Source organism: Xiphophorus hellerii, chromosome 8 (assembly GCF_003331165.1).
Source record: "Xiphophorus hellerii strain 12219 chromosome 8, Xiphophorus_hellerii-4.1, whole genome shotgun sequence".
In the NCBI taxonomy this organism is placed as follows: domain Eukaryota; kingdom Metazoa; phylum Chordata; class Actinopteri; order Cyprinodontiformes; family Poeciliidae; genus Xiphophorus; species Xiphophorus hellerii.
In genome coordinates this window covers 8,930,494-8,951,515 of record NC_045679.1, presented here as the reverse complement: position 1 = coordinate 8,951,515, position 21,022 = coordinate 8,930,494, and positions in this window count along the sequence as shown.

Below are 21,022 nucleotides of genomic sequence, written 5' to 3'. Positions count from 1 at the left end.
AAAAGACATGGACATGTCCATCCATGAAAGCTACAAATTGTAAGAAGTAAAATGATTTTTGACAGCTTTTAGTTATTATTGATTTGTCAAATCAAGAACAACAATGACGACTTCTGGTCCTTTGTCATTGGTTGCAAAGCCATCTTACAAACTTCACAATGTGCTGAAATGTGATTAGATTGTGGTAAATAAAAACCATCTTCAGCGTTCAGCCAATAATGATACAAAATGAGACCTGGTGTTCATCACCAGTGTGTAGACTGTATATGAAAGGGTGTGTGGGAAGGCGTGCACTGGCGAGCAAGAGAGCGTGTGTGTGTTCATTGTGGCCACTGCTGTTAAGTGATCTAAGGTGTGTTTTGCTGTGAGACGAATGTATGTGCATATCAAAACGGCTGAACCATGCAAGCACTCACCAGCCAAAGCAAAATGGTGCACCTGGTCCCTTCAGTAACATCTGGAAAAACTCCCAAAAGCGAGAGCACAACCTGACTGCATTCAGCAACCAACTCCATTGCCTTTTTCAATGGCTTTTCTCCAAATGATTGAGCTCCTTCCACTATTTATTGAGCTAAAGTCAGCCAACCTATGGAGAAATCTCTTAGCAGCCTCATGTATGTAGGATCTGAGTCTATCATGATCCAAAGCTGAACATGAGAACTCCCATCTATTTCTCGTGAAAGTCGCAGCAAGATGTGAGCTCTAGGTTGAGGCAGGGACTGACTCCCAAACACTCCACCGTTTTCCAGTTGATGATCATGACCTCAGAATTGAGGAGGCGATTGTCATTTTCTTAATCAGAATTTAAAGATCTTAATGAAATTTATGAACCAGTTGAACTAAGATTCGTGAGCCTGAAGATATTTAATGTTACACTGCAACTAATATGAATTTATGCTACAAAATATATTAACTGTTAGTCAGGTGTTGGTGTATTCTCATCGCCCCTTCTCTTTATTCCTAAATAGTTTGTCAGGACTTAACTTTTTTTTTCTTTTTTTTCAAAAACTACAATGCATGAGACCTGTGTTTTGGCCCTTCTCCTTCTGCTCCTACTCAGTATGAGGTCATGAGTCTATTTTTCCCAAGCATTACAATAATTTACTAGTAATGTATAGTCTAGTATAATTAAGGTTGCAGTCAATCTGAGTCCTACAAAATGCATGTGTATCCACTGATGCCACACTCCTCCATGCCCCATACCACCTTAACATCACTCCCCAGACTCCCTATTGAAGTTTTCTACATGTCCCAATCCTTACAAGTTATCATAGTTAATGGAGAGTCCACTGAATTCTGGGTTGGACACATACTGACTTTTACTATTGTAGTGCTGTCTTCTGCCAGTGTGAAGGGAGGATAAATTGTGTGGAGAAGACAGGATTATTGTTTACACTGTGGTAATGTTTCACAAGTTGAGCTTTATTTCTAAACTTTCTTGGAAAGCCTTAGGCGGTTATGTCCCAGGTTATAAATCAGCCTTTGAGCAAGCGTTGCTGCAAGAACTTGCTCCATTTGCAAAATATTCCTACTTGCATTTTCAACACGGGAGAGAAAAAACATTTTCCATTTGTGTGGATTTGGGGAATTCAGAGTTCCAGACAATTGAAGTTTGAGAAATATCTTCATTACCCCAAAGTCAGCTCTTTTATATCGTGTTTCAAACATTATCTAAACAGAGGAGATGGAAATTGATATAAGTATGCTTATTTATGATGTTTTTTACTAATTTTTTGTGTGGATTTTCCAGTTACGGCTTGAGAGAGAGGGGTGTGTTGCACTAACTCACTCTGTCAGGATGCTGTGAGGTATTGATCGCTGAAGTGTATGAAGATGATAGGCTTTGACAGCCCACTGAGTGGACCTGAGCGTAGTCAGACTGCAGCCTGCTTCGCCTTCCATCTGTAAGGGCCCAGGGTCACATTGATGAATGACTGCATCACTCAAAGTGCATGAATGCTCCAGCATGCAGACAGTTAGTCCGCAAGGACGCGAGCACCCGGGAGAAACATGAATATTAGAATAAGTGTTTATACAAAATATTGACATCGTGAATTAAAATGAAGAAAAACTCTCCTTCCAAGTGCCTGAGGAGCTGAGTTGGTAATATTGTTAATGATCGAGCGTAACTTTAATCAGCCAAAAATATTTCTGATCTTTTTTGACTTCCTTAATGTGGAAGTATAAGCATGAAGTTGTATCAAACATATTGAAAAATACTGATCCATATTTTCTAACGCCCAACGGATTACTCATTTTCAACGGATGCTTTATGCAACAGCAGAGTAACAGAATATATATATATATTTAAACTAGGCAGATGGAAGGAAAGGTTTTTCCTTTTATTTTATTCTTACCTGCAGCTTCGGTAAATAAATTGTGAATGTCTGCTAATTGTGTTGTTCCTGTTTTTGCTCTGCGTAAAGAGCTTAAGTGAAAATTGCCAGGTCTTTACCTCCGTCAACAGCTTTAATGGATTTTCAGAAACACTAGGAGCCCTGGGTTTCTGGGAAACTATGACAAACACTGCTGAGAGGAGGCTGAATGTGTCTGACTTTTGTGAATGCATTTGGATTCAAGCTGGTCATCAATGGTGACTGGGGGAAAAAAAAAATATTTAGCACAATATCCTGCCAGTAACTAGCTGCAGTGCACCATTTATAAAACAGCCTTTTTGGTGCAAAACATGTTTTTTTTTTTTTAAATCAAATATCTATTCATATCCAATGCAATGTCAGGAAAAATCTAAACACACTTGAATTGATCTCTTGCCCACATTCAAGGTTTAAGCTCATGTACTGCATTCAGATATGACTTTCTGAACTTGGTAACTATTTAAAAACCCTGCATTCATGATTTACTTACCTCATATCATCTGTTATTGAAATCCTATCCCCTTCAATGTTTGACACAGAAGATGATTCATAAGCTAAAATTTTTCTGCCCTGTTGAACAACTTGGGAGCTTTGGAGAGACAAAGCTCCATAATGTTGTCTCTTTGTTCCTGGTTCCTTGGTGTCACTGGACTGTACCACAAGGGTAACACAGATAGACAGAGAACACGCTTACACTTTTAGCTATGATTAATTCAGAAATCCTACTTAACCTAACATGCATGCACCTTTGGGGTCTGGGAAGAATGTTGAGAAAAAATATGTACTATGAGAAACTCCAGGCCAACAATTGACTGAGAATTTCTTAGTTATAAGGTGAATTGCCACTGATCATACTAAGAGTATCAACAGTCAAGGCAACCAGCAACGGAAAAAATACCATTCGAAACTGAATGAAATAAATAGTGGTAATGGCCGTATAGTGAAGTGAAGGACATGTGATAAACCCTGTGAATCCACTTGATAAGAGAAGGTGCTTCATAGTTTATTTATTGCCTTTGTCTTTTGGTATTTTTATGGGAACGGTTACAGATCAGATTCCGTCCTTGCTTCAACGGTTGTCATTTCTAACCAACTGACAGGCAAGGTCACTGTTTACAAATTTAGCCATGATTAATCGTGTATAGTCAGACTGTAGATTAGTGCGGCTGACTAGGTTTTGATTTAAGCCCAGTATTTGCTAAATGTTTTACCTCTTCACTGTCTTACAACACAATAATTTCGTCTTGCTGGTATTGTTTTAAAATCCAATTGCATAATCAACAAAGATACTTTGATGATTATTAGGTGCCAAATTATTTGTTCTTTTGAAAAGAGTGCCGTCCAAAGTAACACCAATGCTATTTTCCACTATATGAATAAAATAATTTGTAAACACAAACTTTTCTGTGTCAGCTGAGAAGGGAGCAGGACCACTGAAAACTGAGGAATAAAAAAATATATACATTGTTTTATTTCATCATATTTTTTACATCAAACTAGATGCAATATTTTAGTTTTTTTATGTGCTACAGTGCCTGTATGAATATGTTATGTACATTGTTAGGTGCAGAAGTTGTAATATTCTTTGCATATTCTGCTAGCCTTCATCGCCGTTTCGTCTACCAAAGAATGTGCTGCGAGATCACTCCTACCGCACAAATCAGTCTGCGATCATTATTTGAATGAGCCGGGCTTAACGTTAGAGGTCTTGTTACGTTTCTCCTTCTGCTCAGTCTCATGGATCCTCACCGTATTTTTCTTTACAATCTCTTGCAAACGGAGCAGGCAGTGGGACACATGAGCAGCTCTCCAGAGGTCTACCCCTGGTGTTCTCAGGTGATCTGCCCGATGTGGATCCGTTTACCAGCCGTGCAGCTGTCCCGGGAGGTTTGAGCCCTCTTAAAAGTCTACGTCCAGCTACAGTTACAAAATGCAAAGTCGAGATAGAGAAAGGACAGCTTAGGGCCAGGGGGTGCCGTAGATCTCCTGCTGTGAGTTCAAAGAGAGGTCCCCGACAGCTGTGGCTCTCAAGGGATGTTAACAGAATTGTTTGGGCAACTCAATCTAACCTCAATAAACCGAGGTGCCGTATTCGCCTTCCCACATTCTTTTAAGGAGAAATATATACTTATTGCATTTCATCAAAGGAGGAAAGAAAGTTGGACACTTTCTCAGGCTTTTCGACATCCTAATTTATTGGATGCTAAGCTGCAGCTTTGTCAGGACGGTATGCATACAGTGCCTTGCATAAGTATGAATACTCAGGGTTTGTTTTGTTTTTTATTCTCAAATTAAAGCTTTAGTAGTTTGGTGGCGCATCATTTATATTTATTATAAATATTCCTGGATGTACATTTGATTATTGCCGCATTACAATGTTCTTAGAAAAGTGCTATATTTATTTTAGCTTACAGATGCAGAAATTACAACAAGCTACAAACTCTTCCCTTTATAGAACCTGAAATGAAAGGGTTGAAGAAGATTCAGTTAATTATCAGAGTAATAAAACTGACTTAAAAGAAATTTGGTTGTTTAGGAATGTTCTGGTCATGAAAACATGATTAGTTATTCAATGGGACGGAAAGAAGCACCACCCATCACTCCTGTGAAGTTAACAGTCTTAAAACTTCAGTCTGCAAGTTTCATGTAGATTGTCACTGCAGGCTGGCTAGCCCAGCACATTGGTCAGCTAACATTAGCCATATTTGCTAACACTGCTCTTTATACAACAGAGTTAGGATAGTTTTATATTTCTAATGAAACAATGGAGAAAATAGTATATTTTCAATGCTGATACTCTGTTTTGTTATTAATCTTTATTAAAAAAAACAATCAAATAATTTATGCTCTTTAATATTCACAACCATTTCTATGACTGAAAGTTTTTTGCTCATTATAGAAACCCTTCTTATAATTGCTGGAGCACTTTTTGTATAATTGCTATGCTGGAGATTAAAGATTTTGCAAGAAACCTGAAATATTTGAAATTGAAAAACTTGCCATTACCTCAATCTTTGGCTCCCCCCACAGATTCTATTTCAGATTTATGCCAAATCTCTGGTTTAAACACTCAAACATTTTTATTACCACAGATGTTTTTTCATTCATCATTGTTTTTTCTACTTTATATGAGAACAATTTATCTACTAAGTATATTTGTTTTTCCTGCAGATTGATTATCACAATGTGGAAGACATGCTGATTATTTTATTCTATGACATGGCTACTGAGTTATTCTTCTATATCTGTGCCACTTCACGCTATAAAATAAATAGTTTTCTTAACTGACTTGATTTACTATCATCCTAGTAAATAAACTTGCCTTGAGGAAGTTTGGGAGCTTATTGTTGAGAAATCAACACATAATGTGTGCTATTCAACCTCTGTGGGATCAAATGTAAACAAACTGTTGGCTCAAAGAACTAATTTCAATCATTGCCTCCAAAAATAAATCCTCTCCAGGTGTTTGGAGTCCATTTCCTTAGCTTTGATCAGCGGAGGATGCAAAAGTAGATCCTTAGATAAAGTAAAACTGTGGTACATGTGTATCTGACTTTTCAATCACCTTACCTATTATTGTCCCCTCTAGTTAGACTGCTCCAGTAACATGACACTATATAAATATTTGTCCGACATAACTGTAGGCCCATTCAGCTGATCCTGTGGCTTCGGCTCAGGCACAATAGCCCCTTATCCTCAGCAAGTAACACTACACTCTCTTCCCTGGTCATTATTGATGGCCGAGTAAGTGTTACAGTTACAAACCAATTACTCCACCATTAATGTTAGATGAGCTGCTTTACAAGTACAGCTTGATGCTTATCAGGTTTTCCTCTGCGGTTGCCTTTTTTTCTTTCTTTTTTTTTTTTGTCTTTAAACTACACACCGTTTCCCCGCATGTGGTTTCAGTCTTTAATAAGTGGGAGGTGAGAATGACAGCTGGCAGTCTTAGTTGCTTTTCAGGAGAATTTGTTCCCCAGTTCAAGAGGTAAATAAGTCAAAAGGTGAGCAGCATGTCCTCGCTTTGACTTTGGGAAATCTGGTGACACGGTAAGGTGATCTCACGGCAGCAAAAAGGAGAAAAAGGGATGCCGGGGGGTTGGGCTGGTGGGGGGAGCAGTACAGTGAGGTGTAAAGGATCGAATGAGTTGTGCCGCCACCTCCACATGGGGCTTTTCACTGGCGCAAAGAAACGGTGCGTCTCCAGGTCAGTGAAAGGTTGAACCTTTAAGTTTTGGGTGCACACCCCAGCAAACAGCCATTTTGTTGTTCCTGTCAGAACTTGGTGGGCGAGTTGAGCCGGATAAGAGGCTCGTTTGTGTAGAGGAGGGAGATGAGAGACAATTTGCAGATCAGGTCGACACCTTTCACGTCTCTGTCAGCGGCATCTGCTGCTGAGGGATTTCCCACACAACTCATCTGCTCAAGTCGTCTAAAAGAAATAATATATGGAAAAACAGGTTATTATTTGAACACTTTAATAGCCTAAATAAAACCTGCACTTACTGGTAACTCACTTAACTTTTTAAACATCTTTATAAGAATATAGTTTGTCTGTGTGTTTAAATTGAATTATGAAGTATTAAATGAAACCATAAAATATCAAGGTCAAAATTGGCAAATCTAGAAAAGGAAATTTGGAATTTGGTCAACCTTTAAAAGATGAATAGTTGTTAAAGCTGCATAAACTACCACTGTTGGGGTTTGCTTCTTACAGTAGAAATTAGATCCACATTCATTTTACAAAAAAGGCATAACTTTTTTCACTAATGACTCTGATTAAACTGTACCTGTTTTACATGAGTAAGCATAACAGAATTCTTTCTGTTTGCTACATGTTGAATTGAGAGCAATTTTTGAATTTTTTTTTTTTTTTTTTACATATCTTTAAATTCAGAAATTTACAAGCATATTCTTAGTGTTTGTTGAATTGTGTGTTTAAACTGCACAATTTGGCTCAATTTTATGGTTTTTTCCACAAGCTTCTCACAATAGTTTACTAGAACTTTGGTCCATATCTCTGGAAGAGAACAGAATTTACTTACTCGGGTTTTTAGTATGGTTTAGGCTGCTTAACTCATGCACATTTTTCAACTTTTTTTTTTCTCATTAAAATGAGATGAGGGCTTTATGACCACTGAATGGTGTCCAAGGTTTAGCTTACAGGATGATTTCTTGAGATGTTGCTTTAGTATCTTCAGATGATTTTCTTTCCTCATTATCAGTATTTGCAACGTGCACAAGTCCCTCCCTCAGCAAAACACCTACACAGCCTGATGCTGCCACCCCCGTACTTCAGTTAGAATGATGTTCCCAAGTTGTATAGATTCTCCATTTTTCCTAAAATAACGGTGAGGGAAATTATGATAAATAAATACTTCAACACATGAAGGTCTTTGTTCATGAGTAGTCTGGCTTTCATGTGATATCGTAGTTGCGACATCAACTTTTCTGAGTGGACTTTCAGCCGCTGTGACTCGGACTTGCACCCCAAAGACTTAAGAATTGACTTGGACTTTGCTGCTTTCACATTTCAGAGCTCAATTCATTTAGCAGAGATGTTCACAATTGTTCAGACTCTTTCTATAGCTGTAAGATTTCCATTAAATTCAACTGGATGCCTTCACGTCACTTTACCTCAGAACTCAAAGCCCTATCACTTTGACTTTTACACTTTTCTGTTAATGTAAGTTATGCAATGCACTTATCTTTTCCTTTTCTTCAGTTTTTTCTTCACTAATAATGAATCTATGGTCTACTGTTCTGTGCTACATTCAAAGAATGTGCCATAAACCAGGTCGACACATTAACTCATACATGTGCACATCTGTAGGTGGCAGTTATGAAGCCATTCATCAGCAGCTTCTGCAGAGGACTTTGTCCTTAGGAGTAAGAGACAAAGGAAGCAGGCATTTCCTCCTTAAGAGGGATGCTTTCCGCCGCACGTCCTGATTAGTGAGATCAGATCCTCTTCCCCTGAAACTCATCACCAGATGACTTCTTTCTACACATTTAGAGCAGCGAAAAACATTCAGGTTTTATACATCGCTCTGAGAAAATATTCTCCTGCATTAGGAAGGAAAGTGAATAATTCATAACTCCAGCTTTTGAATTATCATGAAATTAGCATGAGACTGCCAAGTATCCGCAGCTATTTTCAACGTTTTCTCTTTCTGAAATGTGGCCGATGATTGGATGACACCTGGATGCTCTGCAGAGTATTTATGCAAGTTCTCTTCAGATCAGATTTGTCTTCAAACCGAAACCTTATTTATTGATAATTCTCGCAAAGTTGCGCCATCAGAAACGGTCACTGCTGACAGATTTTCAGCAGAGGCTGTTCAGTTGCAAACAATCAAGACCTCGCCTTGCTTCCTCTGGAGTCCATCTGGGGGACGCATAGGGGGAGGGGCTTCATCTGAGTGGCCAGCGAAAGTGGGGGAGAGCTGCTGGCTGAAGTTTATGGAGATTTATGACTCCTTCCCCAGGCCTTTATTGCCTCCTCCTCTGTGGGTAGTCCTGGGAGGCCCATGGTGAGCATCAACCAGTGCAGGGGCTCCTGCAGGTGGGCCCACTGAACACATTGCTCACTGCGACTTGTTATAGAGACAAATGGTGTCACGGAGCACTCCGCTAGCAGATGACAAACAAAGGCGAGAGGGGTGGAAAAAACCCAGAGGGAAGGACAGTTGCTCAGTCAATGGAATCAGGACTTCAACTTGGCCCTCAGCAGCTAAAAAGATTTATGGCAGCCTTGGCTTTGTTTTACTGGCACCAATTAAATTTCTGTCATTTTGGAGTGCCGTGATAAAATTCTGACATAAAGAAACATTTGAACTCGATCCCAGGACGATAATTTTTGCGACCACTGTTTTGAAGCCAAAATTGCCGGGGGGGGGTTCCAAGCACATTCTTCTTTTTTTTTTTTATCTTTGTCCTTTTGTTTTATGCATTACAATAGAAGTCTAATGTCAAACAACAAAAGCTTTGAAAGCTGATCATTTGTTCCTTGATTTAAAGTGTTTCCTCCAGCTGTCTGCACTCTGGGTGCATTAAAAATTCCTATTTTTAAGAAATGAAATAAACTATCTTTGCATTTGCATCTTAGCCCTTCACTTTCTATGTCAGTCTCATGTAAAATATGATTGTAATATGACAAAATGTGAAAACATTCAAGGTACATTATGACTAGTACAGCTTTCCACTTAATGCAACAGAACAGTGGAGAATTGTTGAAAATACAGCATACTTGAGAAAAATTTCTGCTTCAGCTGCCTGTCTTGTTAATATATTTCCACACATGGTTGCAAGGAATTTTCTGGCTTTAATCAATAAGCAGATCCATTCTAAGAAGTATGTACCCAGTTTTACCTGGTCCGTCAATACAATGATGGGCTGCACTTAACATGCTTACTGAGGTTTGGCCTTTTTCCCTCATGTGTTCTGTTTTTCCCAACAAGAAATGTTTCAGAGCTGGTGAGGCAAAAGGTAGCTGCTGAAGCCAATATCTCTAGAAATAATCAACTACTGATGATCCACTTGAAAAGGATGGAAAAGAATGGTGGAGGAAAAACATAAAGGATGCCAAAAATATGACGTTTAAACAATTTACCTCTGAAAATAAACCAGTGGTGTAAATTATGCTATAATGTTCCTGTAGCATATCTAGTCCATTATAGAGTGTCCAAAGAAACGGGAATAAACCCTGCCTAAACTGATTAAAACTTATATTAACAATCTATTATTTGTTTAATCCCTACCCAAAAGATTATACGTGGAATAGTTTGTTCATTCGAATATATAAAATACAGCAGATGTGCATTTTTATTTGTGAAATTACCAAATTAACTATAGTTTTAAAAATTTCCAATCCATAGGTGGTGGGGAATTATTTTCAATATTATCATTGGTATGTGTTTTATGTGCATCAACAGGCATTAGTTCTAAACACATTCCTTCTTCGTAATTTGGTGATTTTGGTCAAATTTTCTAGCAACAGTTTACAAGACGTTCAAGTTCAGATACCATAATATGATTTTCTTGAGAGTTGCTAATTTTCATCTTTTGCCTAAATCCATAGTTTGGAGAGAGTTTGCAAAAGAACAAAAGGGTCTTAAAGGTATCAGTCAGGAGAAGAGCACTGAAATTTTAAAATTCAATAACAGAAATAGGCCCCAAACTATTCACACCCCCAGCAGACAAAGATCTGAACTTATTTTTATTCAACCAACAAGTTTGATTTGGCTTGTGCAAATTTATGTAACCAGATTTGTTTGTTTTTCTGTTGAATTGCACAACATGGAAATCACATCATTTTTGGCAATGGTGTTGAAACTGTCCATCAGTTTTTTTTCATTATAACACAAAACCTGACATTTTAACAAAGATGAAGATACTTTTAAGCAGAAGACTAGGTTGTTGCCTGATTGTGAATGTGAATTTTATCTGTACAATTGTTTTCCAGTAAAAAGTAACTAAGTAAACGACTTGATAAAGGCCGAGATGAATGGTTTCTATAACCATAACTCGGTCATCAGTTCGCTGCTGAATGCATGCATCAGTCTCCCTCCATTCAGATTAATGTGTTCATATCCTGAGAATTTTTACATGTTTTTAATTTTTAAAGAACTATTGGAAAAAGCTAGCTTTTTTCATGTTTTTCTACTTTACATTACTTTATGCATGGGGTGAGAGGACATGAGATAATGACAGGCTCATGTTTCTTGCAGCATAACATCCAGAGTAAGTCACTCTATGATGAGCCATAGGTTGAGATGGCAGAAAGTCCACTTATAATCTACAGTTCCACCACTCAAACTATAAATATTGGATATGTTGTACATTAACACCACATTGTCTTTTTCTTCTCCTGCTGAAACAAGTTGCTTAATGGCACACCTCCTTTATAACATACCATATGTACCATCATACAGAAAGTACAAACTTTGACGATAAGGAAGTAAGACAGAAATAAAAAATACCCTGAAGCACCAAACTGAAAATTTTACTGACTGAAATTCAGAAAACCTTGAGCATTTATCCTAAAAATGCCATTTTTTGGTTTGAATAATTGCCATCATTGAGGCCATTGCCTTTAGTCTGTTTTGTTCCACTCGTCTCCTGCTGAAAGAGATGATTATTTTATCCTGCAACATTCAGCGGACCAGCAATTAGAACATTAACCTCTGCTATCTTGTTTTTCTTGGAAAAACTCTGAACAGCTTGTTTCCTGCAATTAATGCATAAAAAGATTCTGTGGTCCATCTGAATACCTATTCTGATATGCTTAGAGTGAGGAATAAAAGGACTGATGGAGCTCCATTATGCTGTAGCGATCTTAATTCATCATCTCAAGACTGTTTTACAAAGCTGAAGCAAAGTGTTACTTGTTTTCTAGGAAAATCACGATGCTTTTAAGGTAATTAGATTAACTATGCATCCAAAATATTTATTCTCAATGTTTTCAACCAATTGTCATGCGGATTGTAAAATGTCACAAAAAAGATGTGAATTAAACACGTTTACATCTACTGGTTCGGAACGACTCAACCAGGCTACACAAAGTGTGATTTTTGTCAGATGTTGACACTATGTATGCATGGCTGTGAAACAAAATTTAGAGGTTGAAAACTAACATGGACCAAACATCTCGGAATTTTTTCAAAAACCAAACCTCCAGTACGGAGGGAAAGACTCTTTCAGTTTTCCTGAGTTTTGTGCCTCTGTTAAGGCACAGGCCCATCACTCGTGGATGGGGAAAGTTTGCTACATCAGAATTATTCAGTAATTGTGTTTCTTTCCCTTCATAAAGTCTGTAGCAAGCTTTTTTTTCCTCTTTTTTTGAATTTTGCCAGTTCCATCAATCTCTTCTAATGCAATACTTCAAAATCATCAAAAATATTTTTTGTTGTTGTTGAAATACCAAGTTCAGGACCTTAAACCACGATTGGACTGGATCATGTCATCACCAATAACACCCTATCTGTGACAACTGCCATTCAGGCTGCTTTTTACAATATGCAAGAAAATGTGGGAATGTTTAGATGTTATTACAGACGGGCGGGAAAAAACAAAACGTCTTGGCATCAGCTGTTCAAATTAACACAAAATTCAATATTTTCCTACAGTAAGGTATAGAAGGACTGGGGTTATGTGTATCAGAACACTTGATTAAGGTTAACATTTGCACCTCAACAGAAATTCTTTGATTTTATTCGATTAATATCAAAACATTCAAACTTAACCATTGTGTCCATTTAACAAAAGGGGGAAAAAAAACACTTATCTGTGAATTAGATTGCATGAGACAGCTGGTATTTTCCCAAGCTGAGTGCGAAAAAGGCATACAGTTCCTTCTGACACTAAATGATTGGTAAGGAAATAACGAATCCAGACATTTGTGTTGACATCCAACACAAATGTTGGATGTCAAAAATGGTCTGTGACCCCCCTCCTTCTACCCCCCAGGCATGCAGTGATGAGTACAAAAAGTTAGCTGAGAAAATATGCAATCCTTGTTGAGAGAAACCCCCCTGCCTTCCCCCCATTCCTCAGTCTAATGAAGACCAGAGCAGAGGATATCAAGTCCTCAATCAGCGGCAAGTCCACTTCACATATGTTCTGCTGAATCTCCGCTCATGTGCTGAGCCCCGCGATCTCAGCGGGATCACGCCGCCGAGCCTTATCGGCATTCCTCGGAGGCCTCAGTCAACAGAACCACATGGCTATCGCTGACAGGCAATGCCTTGACACACAATGGCAACACTTCAGTATTAGATCATGTGATCCTCCAAAGAGACGGGGGGCTGGACTGCTTGTGCGATCGTGATCACATGATGTAATTTGTCAGAAGCTTTGTGAAGACTCTCTTGATGGAGTGGAGTTAGAGGAGGGCTTTCTGAGTCAGCCGTTCTGTGTGTGTTTGGAAGTGGGGCTTTACAGAGCAAATGGTCAGAAGAAGAAACGAGCTGGACACAGGCTTTCTATATCATTTAATCTGTCTTCCTTTTCAACAGACAAACATGAGCTTGTCTGAGCTTCTATTTAATGAATTTCTTTCTTTTGTTTTATTCATCTAGCTCTGTGCTATACCTTTCAAGAAACATCCATTTGTTTAATTTGTCAAGTAAAGGGGTGATTGCTTAAAATATAATAATTAATAGAATATAGAAAATATAATATTACATTGAAAAAATAAGGCACCTCTTTACATATTAATTATGTGCTGAGAAATTAGAGGAGTCTAATTTTTTTTTTATTACTGCAAAAGAAAGTGATTTAATTGCTCTCAAGGACCAAAAATAACCCTACTTTAGATGAACATTTCAAAAACAATGTTTGTATCTAAGGTTAAATGTAGGAAATAAGAAATAAGTTCCAATATTGTAAATACTCAGCTTTTCTAAATACATGACTATGTCATGTATTCTGTACATTAAATTTCTCTATTTGCTCACTAAATGGATTCACAAAAATATTTTGCTCCCTTAAACGGTTTGAAATGAAAACTTTCAAACAGTTACTGCTATTTGCGATTCAAAATTCTATGTCAGCTTGTGGAAATATTTCACTGAAACTATATGATGTACAGAGCACTCAAGACTGAATGAAACATTCAACTACATGATGTTTTACTGCTGCATTATTGCATTAATGAAGAATATTCCATCTGTGCAATTTTTACTCCCTTCCCATATTTCCTAGAAACTAGTTATTTAGGAAATATAAAATCTTCACACTGAAAGTACTTCAGGGACTTCATCTAAAATTCATGCATTTACAGCAGAAGTACAGGCAACTGAAGTTCTGGGAGTGCCAAAACTTTATCATCACAGATTCTTTTTATCGTTTGGTTTTATCATCAGCAAAAAAAAAAAAAAAGAAAGAAGTGTAACTTCCTTTTGCATCGTACTAAAATTTTAAAAAATGCAGTAAAATGATCTGCTGCTAACATGGACAGCAAAACTTCTCTATGTTGTCTTTTACTCTGGGATAAAACAAAATCTACCTTTTCAGACAGTTCCATAAAGTAATGACAGCCTTTGAACGTTTCCACATTTTGTCACTTTACAACCACACAATTTGTGTATTTTATTAGGATTTTATGCAACTAGGCAACACAAGATATGATGCAGGTCTGACATTGAAGGGAAATAACATCGCGTTTAACTTCTCATCCAAAAAAATACAAAAGCAGGGATTCGTATTCTGACCTGTACTATGTAAAACTCATTTTTGCTTCAGTAGCCTCTCCAACTCTGTGGACATTTCTCTTCCAGTTTTGAGATTTCTATTTTACAAAATATCTCAAACATTCCTTTTCTTTTTTTATTTCAACTCCCTCCATCTTCCCACCAAATATCTTTCATCTCCCTGATGAAGAAAAGCATGATGCTACCTCCGCCGTGTTTCAGAGTGGCGTTGTCCAGGGTGGTTTGCAGTGTGAGTTTTTCTCGACACAAAATGTTTGATATGAAGACGAAAGTGTTCAAAATTGGTCACTTGTGACAAGATAATCTTCTTCAACATGTTTGACAGCAAACTGGAAGTGGGACTTCCTTTAGCTTTCTTTCAAAAGTGCTCTCTTCAATAGAGGTCAACATGGTAGAGTCTACAATATAGACTATGCATTGAACAGCCATGTTTTGTAGGCTTGCTGTTGTGCGATACTGTTTCCGTTTTCAGATGGTGCATTAAACACTCCAAGAGATTTTTGATGTTGTTTTATAATCTAAATCTGTTTTAAACTTCTCCACAGCTTTCTTCCTGAGTTGTCTGTTGTGTTTCTTGGTTTTCACGATTCCATTTGTTCTCTAGCAAACCTCAGAGGCCTTCACAGAACCGCTTCATTAATTCTAAATAAATCACGGATGAACTCTATAAGTGATGTTTAAATTTTTTAATCCTGATGGTTTCATTTGATTCTATTTAGGGGTATCGGAGTAGATTTGCTTCCGTTTGTAAAGAACTTGAAAAACATGTATCATTCTCCTTTTACTTCAAGATTATTTGATACTTTGTGTTTTGATTGTCAAGTGAAAAAAAATGGGAAACTGTTTAAGAGGAGTGGAGACTTCTCCATAGCACCATAAAAGCTTATTTATAGCCAAACAGGACCACTTGAGAGATCATTTATCTTTAGTGAAAGATAAATCAGTTTCTTTCACCAAACTGATTTGTTTATAGTTAAATAAGCATAGCTTACTGGAAACTCTGACCTTTGTTGACCCCTACTCTCCAGTAAGCTCCATGCTCTATTATTAGTCCACTTGACCTAAGCTTAATGTTTCACACCAAACTCTCCCATCTACATTCAGCAGCCTACAACGAGTTTTCTATAAATAAAAATGATGTCCAATCATGTTTTATTTCCTCCGCTCCGTCCTTCTCATTTCGAACATGAGGTTTTCGGTTTTCACAGTAAACGAAGCAGCAGTTGAACAGCAGTGTCAGCCTCTCGTGGCACCCCGCGTGCAGGATGTTGAAACTGTTAAAAAAAAACAAGCTGGTAGAGGAAATACAAGAACGCAAAGAGTTCGACTGTTGCACAACAGCATGCAGTCACGCAGCGAGCTGGAGACAGTGGTTTTGCTTCAGCTGTCCTCCAACAGGACAGGGAAGAAATCTGATCTGCCTGTTTGGACGTGTAAATAGTTATTATTTAAACCCCTCTGTCAGTCTACTCTCAGAATGCTGTTGGTGTTATTTGAGGAAAACGGTGCATGTAGACATGTTCTTTGCTAGAACTAGACTTCCTTTTTTTTTTTTTGTCTCTTTTTGACTTGCTCTGAACATTTTGTTTTCCTGTGGCAGAAGTCACACTTTCCATGGCTCTATTTCAGTCTCTGGGTTAAAGTGCAGTGCAGACAAAAGAAAGAAACCACTCAGCTGGCTAACTTCCTGTTTTCTCACTTTGGTGCCTGTTCTTTTAAAGCAGAACCCCCCACCCCCCAAAAAATAATTAGTTTAGTGTGTTTTAAAGGGTATATGCTGTTCTGGTAAATCACCAGTGATAACAGTGAACACACCCAAAGAGCTCTTTAAGCCCTGTTTGTGGGATTTTATAAGACAAGAAAATAAACTGAATATTTTATAGGCAAGAAAAAGACACTTTGCGAGTTATACTTAGAGCTGAAAGTGAAAACATGTCTAATTCCCTGAATCCCAATGTATGCCATTCTACCGTTGCAGGAAAGGTGTACAGGCAGCTAATAGTGGACGTCTGCACCAGCAGAGTGCACCTCTGAGAGCTTTTAAAGTTTCTGTGTTCTCACACAGCAGAGCAGGGAAATAAGCTGAGCGCTTGGTGAAAAAGAAAACACTCAGTTTCCAGGAAAACTCACATCCTACCAGGTCTGCTCTTCCCCTGTTCATTACCTCTCCATGACACCGACGATGAATAAATCACAGCAGAAGTGCAACAGCCTGTGAGTTTAACTCGGGTCGCTGTGACGTAGACAGTTGAAAGCACGTTTTCAGCTGTCTGTGATGATGGCGCCCTACAAAACCCACACCGGTGCCACTTCTCTTTTTCTGCTTTTTCTGTTACTAGAAAACAAAACAAATAGACTGACCATAAAATGAAAAAAATTAGGTTGCATGGTTTGCAGTCACTAAGAAGTTTGCATATTGATTGTGGAAAAAAAGCTCAAAATTGAATGGAGAGCATTATTGTAAAATTTTAATCTTTTACTATGATTCTCAATCAATCAATCAACCTACAATCTTGATTCTGGCTAGTTCATTCTAATACATGTCTACTGAAGCTCTGATTGTGTGGGGTTGAGCAGTTTCTCTGCCAGAAAGTGCTCCGTTCTCCTGCAACTTCTAACAGATTTCCTTCCAGGATTGCTCTGTATTTTTGCTCCATCCATCCATCTTCACATTATCTCTCATCACATTTCCACCGCTATTCATCCCAGCAAAAGCATCCCAAAAGTTTCGGCCAAAAGTTGAATTATGGTCTTTAATGTCCACCTTTTTCCACACGTATGTTTTGACTCCTCATGGCTTTCTTCCAACAATAGCTTTCTTTCTAATATTCCACAGCTCCATGATTTAACCTTGCCCAGATCACAGATTACAGATATTGGTCAGATTTAAGATTTTTTTTTTAATCTGCAGATGATATTAAATAAATTCAAGTTTATCTGTGCAACACTGCATGTGTATGGCCTTCTGAAAAATACTGTTTGGAGCTCCAGAAAGACAACAGAGTTTTAGAATAACACTGGAAGATCCTGTGAAGCAAATGGCTCCCATCATTTCCCCCAAAGGATTTTGTTAGCTGGTGTAAACCATTCTTGGTTTGAATTTTGGTTTTTGGTTTTGGGAATATGCGGGTATAGATTTTTAGATGCGTTTCTGGCAGCTGCGTGTAAAGGGACAGGCAATGCTCACTGCTCTAGTCATGATGTGTGTTCGCTGTTTGTTTTGTTCTGCTTGGCTCGATGGACTCCTGGGTTAAGAAAGGAGGTGGGCAGGAGGACATGGGGTGAAGAGGTCAAACAGTATAGCAACCACTATAAAATGGGAAACAAGCCCATCTTTGAGTCAGTGGAAATGTACCATAATTAGGAAAAATCACTGGTTATGGATAAATATATTATAAGAAGTTGAACAAAAATTTTAAAAAAAATTAAGGAGATTTTTCATCTTCACATTGTATTCTTGATAAAAGAACAAACTAAGAAAAATGAAACGGCAAAAGGTTTATTTCTAACTCTAACACTTTCCATCAAAAAATGCAGAGCTTGGTAAATAGCTGGCCCAAATTTAAAAGACTTGGCTAACAGACTGTCTGCTGCAAGAAAGAGTGACACAACTGCTTTGAGCCATTAGTATGAAAACTGGTTGTTCTATATCAATTGTAAGTTATCAAATGATTGTACTGATAGAAAAAAATGTCTATATATAGCCAATATCTCAATATCATATATATATATATATATATATATATATACACATATAAGAGGGGGCAGGAAAAAATAAATCTGTACTTCTTACTCTTTTTAAGCATGTATCTTGTATGATAACAATTTGACATTAATTTAAAATTCTGTAATTGTAGCTCTTTAATAAGTCCCTGAGCTTGTTTAGGTAAAAAGACAGAAGTATAATCGCCTTTTAAATTAATATGGCAAGCATGTAAGCAAACAGGTGTCTATTTGCACATCAAGAGGTTACGGAGGAATATTATCATCTCTTTGTAGTCAGGGTTATGTTAAGTCGCAGACGCTTTTTAGCTCTAATATTTTTCAAATGGTGCTTCACAGCTCATTTCATACAAAATGTTTCTCATTTTTCCTTTTATATTGCTCACTTTGACAGAGTCAAAGTTAATGATGAGCTGGAATGGAAAAAAAAGTTATGTTTTCTTGCAAACTGGCTTGCTACAAAAATGAGTCCAGCAGAGGAAAGCCTTCTTGTTATAGCTCAGACCTCCAACAAAACTCTTGATATGGCAAACAAAATTTGATAGTAAAGGATTTATACTTGTACTTATGCATATTTATATGTATGAAAAAAGAAAAGTCATATGGGGAAAAATTTACAAGAAGCCCTAAACGTACTGTTTTGTATGTGGTGCATACAGGAAGCATATAGCCAACATGCAAAACCTCTTATGACATTATAGGAGGAATAGTGTATGGAAAGAGAATTATAGACAGAGAAGAAACATTTTTACTTTTTGGACCTTTTTAGATGCAAAATCTCAAACGGGAAGTTTTCTTTGCTCCAATTTGACAACCATAAAAGTGTTAGATTTCATCCAAATACTACTCTTAGTTTAGTGCATTGTATAACAACCTGTGTATTTCAGACCAACAGGTTTTTGCTTATTGATTTTTGTTATACAAGTTCCTTTATTCTGATAATCCAAATTAAAAGACAATGCAGTCAATTGTTTTGAGACGTCATTAAATGAGTAAAAGGAGTAAAAAGAGAAAAATATTCAAGAAAAAAGCCTTAAGAAATCCTTATCCCAATGTGCTAAAAACCAACATATTATGGCAATCATGTAGAAGAATGTGCTGTGGTAAAATGAGTTTAAAATATTACACATAATTTTCAACCCATCACTCTGTTTGTGAAATATGGCAGTGGCAGCATTATGCTGTGGAGATGGTTTTCTTCATTAGGGAACAGGAAGCTAGTCAGAACTGATGGGAGGACAGATTAAGATAGAAACCTAAAACCTGTACTGGATCAAAATATGTGTTGGAATGGACCAGTCAAAGTCCAGACCTTGATGTTTTTGTAATATAATGATAGTAAACGGTGTTTCCCGCAAATTATTTATGCATGGCAAACAGAAATTGGAGACCTTTCACTTAACAAGCTTGCTCTCCTCTGTTTTGGTCTAGATGGAAACAAAATACACTGGACCGTTTGGTTGTAAAGTAACAAAATGTGAAAAAAGGTGGATTTAATTCTCCAAAAGCAAAATGAACAAATTTTGGCTTTAAGCAAAAGATGAACTAAAATGCAAATAAAGGTAGCTCATTTAATATTTATACTCAATAAACAGGAAAAAACAGAAACTCAAACAACCGAACCCTGAGGTGTGGAATTGCACCGTAAACAATGAAAGTGTAATTATATGCATCTCTCTGATTGTACAGTTTTCTGCATACACTTGGCAAGGGTTCTGTATGATTAGAGTAGAGCAATAAGGTGATACACAAACATGAGTAAACACCCAATTTTGACCAGAGCATCTGCTTGTGTAAATAAAATGATGCAATTATAAGTAAAAGTCTAAGAACGGCGTTACTTTTGTTATTGTTGCTGCTGACTTCCACTCGACATTTGTGCTGTGAATATGTTGCTGTTATTTGAGACAAAGTGTAAATGGTCCATTATATCCATTAAACAGACACACCAGCACAGCCACAAGGGCCACCATGTTGGTTTTATTTGTGACAAAAACTATCAATTGCTAAAACAAAAACATGCAAAATGTATGAAAGTCATGAGTGCTATTGAAATTACAATACTTTATTGCAAGCAGGATTCTTCTTTGTATTTTTTTCAACAAGTTTAAAAAAAATAAACAAGTAACCAGTAAGACAAGGAAACGGAAAACCGAGAACAAAGTGATACGCTTATCACTAAGTTTTTGCTTGAAAAGGGGTAAGAAAAAGTGAACACTTCTCTAAAATAAAGATGAAGTTGACAACCCAGAGCGCCGTCACACCCCATCAGCATGGAGTGTAAACCTGTACACCACCAAAATTAAATGTTATGCTGCAGATGAATGAAAATACATAAGATTTTGAAAGTGATGTATCATTTACACAGATACAAACCTTAATTTTCTTAAAATTTTAATTGAAACATCTATAGAAACTAGTGCATAATAGTGAAGTAGGAGAAAAATATTTAGAACAAAAATAGCTTAAGCACAGACTGATAAGATGGAGAACATCTTTGATTTTCAAATCTTATCTTAGATTCTCTATTGTATTTATCTGGATCAACGACTGAGTCAGTTTTTGATAAAACCACCACGCTGTAGCTCTGGCTTTTGTTTTATGACATTAACTTTGCTGTAAACTTCTCCACAACTATATCCCTGGCGTGTTTGCTGCGTTGGTCTTCATGATGTGTTTTTTTGTTTTGTTTTTTTCACTAGCATTCTCAAA